The sequence below is a fragment of the Aristolochia californica genome, unplaced genomic scaffold (genome assembly GCF_029961685.1).
Source record: "Aristolochia californica isolate CCGP_79_NKW_82.1479 unplaced genomic scaffold, dmAriCali1.0.hap1 SCAF_11, whole genome shotgun sequence".
Lineage (NCBI taxonomy): Eukaryota > Viridiplantae > Streptophyta > Magnoliopsida > Piperales > Aristolochiaceae > Aristolochia > Aristolochia californica.
In genome coordinates, this window is record NW_027181782.1 from 10,388,174 (window position 1) to 10,392,194 (window position 4,021).

Sequence of the window (4,021 nt, forward strand, 5' to 3'; positions counted from 1 at the left end):
TCTCATTTAGACTAATGATCAATGCTTGTCTTCATTCCTTCACTTGATGCCCTAAATAGGTCAAGGAAAACATCAAAGGTTCTATAATTACAATTAGACCCTGATGGAACTTCAAATTACAATTAAACCCCTAAGGTACTGAAATACAAGTTTACTCCATCTATTCTCTTCTCCGGTTAGCCACTCTTGATGCTATGGAGTCCATAACATCACCCCCCTCCTGAAGAAAGAGCTTGTCCTCAAGCTCGAAAGTGGGAAATAGAGTCTGGAAGGACTCGAGTGTCTCCCAAGAGGCTTCTATCAATTCCTTGTCAGTCCACCGAACCAACACTTCCCAAGCATTGTTAACTCGCCTGGCTTGAAGGATCTGAGCGGGCGTGGGCATGGACCTGCCATCTTTGAGAGGAGGCAGAGGGGTATGCAGTGGTGGTGAGTCTCCCATGAACGGTTTGAGAAGGGAGACGTGGAATACGTCATGGAGCTTGGCGTCTGGTGGTAGTTTCAAACGATACGCCACAGTGCCAATACGTTGCATGATCTGGAATGGCCCATAAAATTTTGGAGAGAGCTTATGGCGTTTGATGGCTGCAAGAGATAGTTGGCGGTATGGCTGAAGTTTGAGCCAAACAAATTCTCCAGGTGCAAAGGAAAGGGGACGGTGTCCTTTGCCATAAGTATGCTTCATAGTTGCTTGTGAACGTTGTAACTGAAGGCAGACTTGAGCAAGCATTGCATCTCTGTCGGCTAATGCTTGGTCCAATGCTGCTACCCGAGAAGACCCTGGTTCATAAGAAAGTAGTCGCGGAGGTTCGCGTCCATAAACAACTTGAAAAGGGGTAGTACCCAAGGCGGTGTGGTATGAGGTATTATAACAATACTCCGCCCATGCTAACCAACGAACCCACAGTCGGGGCGTGTCCCCCACAAAGCACCGCAAATACATTGCCAATGTGCGGTTAACCACTTCTGTCTGGCCGTATGTTTGAGGGTGGTATGCTGACGAAAAAGCTAACTTAGAACCATGGAGCTTAAATAGTTCCCCCCAGAATTTACTGGTGAAGATCCCATCACGGTCGTTGGTGATGGTCTCCGGAAGGCCATGGAGACGGACAATATTATCCATGAAGAGCTGAGCGACCTGTGTGGCTGTATACGGATGGCTGAGGGCCATAAAGTGGGCATATTTCGAGAACCGGTCTACCACAACAAAAATAACAGATTTCCCTGCAGAAGGAGGAAGACCATCGATAAAATCCATTGATAGATCTGCCCATACCTGTGAAGGAAGTGGAAGTGGCTGGAGCAAGCCGGCGGGTTGTAAGGATTTTGACTTATTCCTCTGGCAGATCTGGCACGCTGCAACATACTCAGCAATGACCCGCTTCATACCGCTCCAATAAAATTCCCGACTGAGGCGGAAGTATGTTTTCTGCTGGCCCTCATGTGTACTATCATGAAAGGTGGCAATAATGGCAGGAATGAGTACCGATGAAGGAGGAAGATATATGCGTCCTTTATACAGAATGAGACCGTCCTGTAGTGTCCAGTTCTTGTCCTTGGAATGGTTTTCGATTTGAGCTTGTAACTCAAGGAGATCTGGATGATGGCTAGTATCCTGACGGATTGTGTCCAGCAAGGGCGACTTCGGGTGGCTCAATGCGTGCAAATGTGAATCCTCTAGTTCCCGGCGTGACAAAGCGTCTGCTGCCCTGTTGAGATAACCCGGTTTGTATTCCACCTGAAAATCGAATCCCATTAATTTGCTGAGCCAATGTTGTTGTGGGGATGTAGTAAGGCGCTGCTCCAATAAATATTTGAGGCTACAGTGGTCTGTCCTGATCACAAAAGGTCTGCCCCACAGATACGGCCGCCAATGCTGCACAGCTTTGGCCAAACCGATAAGTTCCCTTTCATACGTGGCTAACTTGTGATGGTGAGGAGCGAGATGGCGGCTGAAATAGGCAATGGGGTGACCTTGTTGCTGCAAGACGGCACCAATCCCTCCCCCGGATGCATCGCATTCTATGATGAAATTTTCGGTAAAGTTGGGCAATTGGAGAACTGGTGCTGACGCTAATGCCTGTTTTAAGTTGTTAAAAGAGGAGTCTGCCAACTGAGACCACTGAAAGGCATGCTTCTTCAGTAAATTATGCAATGGTGCTGCCAGGTGACCGTATTCTTTGATCAATTTTCTATAATACCCTGCGAGACCAAGGAACCCTTTCAAAGCTGTAACGGTGTGAGGTGTGGGCCAATCCATCACCGATTGTATCTTGCTGAAATCTGGTTTCACCCCGGATGCAGAGATCACATGCCCCAAATAAGCTACTTCGGATGTGGCAAAGTCACATTTGGCACGATTGAGAAATAAATGGTGTGCGCGGAGAATGGTGAAAACCTGTCTCAATTGATGCAAGTGTGCTGCCCAAGTTTTGCTATAGACCAGGATATCGTCAAAAAAAACTAAGACATGCTTCTGTAAGAAAGGGCGAAATACCTGGTTCATAAGCGCTTGAAAGGTGGACGGGGCATTGGATAGCCCAAATGGCATCACCAAGAACTCGTAGTGACCATGGTGGGTGCGGAAGGCAGTTTTTTCGATATCCTCTGAATAAACCCGAATCTGATGGTAGCCAGATTTTAAGTCCAACTTTGTAAATAGTTGAGAGCCGTGTAGCTCATCCAATAATTCATCGACCACTGGAATTGGAAATTTATCTTTGATGGTGCGAGCATTGAGGTCACGGTAATCCACACAAAAGCGCCAAGATTTATCTGATTTCTTTACGAGTAATACCGGGGATGAAAAAGGAGAACGACTAGGCTGAATAATACCTTGTTGTAGCATTTGTTGACATTGTCGTTCTATCTCATCTTTTTACACATGGGGATAGCGGTAGGGACGCACTACCACTGGTTCTGTGCCCATCTTCAAACGAATTCTGTGATCACACTCTCTTATAGGAGGAAGGTCGGCAGGTGCCTGAAATAAATCAGCATATTCGGCCAACAATGAAGCTAAGTTATCCCCTGTTGAAGGATCCACCGAAAGTGTGTGGAGGCTGCATGGCCTCTGGGCGCTATTGCCATGGAGGGTGATCGGATGTGTGTCCTGGTTAAAACTCATGGTCAGGGATTGGAAATCCCATAAGATCGGACCCAATCGCTGTAGCCATTTAATTCCCAAGACAAGGTCAAACCCAGCCAGCGGTATGACCAAAAAATCTGCTACAAAGGAGTGACCGTCAATAGTAAAGGGCACTGCTAAACCGAACCCCACTGTGGTGACCTTGTCACCGTTAGCCACTGAGACTGATATTCCTGATTTCTGCTGTAGGGATAACCCCAACTGTTGTGCTGCCTGGCTGCTTATAAAATTATGTGTGCTGCCTGAGTCCACGAGTGCTAGCAGAATATGATGGTTCATGGTGGCATGGACCTACATGGTATTTGTGCTATGCAGTCCGGTCATGGCATGGAGGGAGATCTCTGGTGTGTCCTTCTCGGTTTGGTCCATATCCTCCTGAAAGTCATCCTCTGAGGGGTCTTCTATTTCAACCCAAAATAGTCTTTTGCATAGATGGCCCTTGACGAATTTCTCATCACAATTGAAACATAGGCCCTGAGCCCTCCTCTGATCAATTTCTGCTTTTGTCAGACGTTTGATAAATCCTGGTGGGGGTGTAAAGGCTGGTGGTGGTGGTGATGGTTGGTTGGGAGGAGGCCGGGGGGGAGAGGGATAAGGGCCATAGGGCTGTGGGCGAGGTTGCCAAGGAGGACGTTTGTTTAAGGACTCACGGAAGAGGCGCTGTTTGGTGTCCAATGCTCTTGCCAAATTCATGGCGTGGGCTAGGGAGGTGGGGGCTTCCAATTCCACTTCTAGGCGAAGGGGTTCTACCAGGCCAGCCGTGAACAAATTGACATAAAGTTCAGGTTGGACCAAATGACTTGCACGAGCAAGTTTTTCTTGGAACAATTTCTGATATTGTGCTATAGTGCCAAGCTGTTTTAGATTGACCAA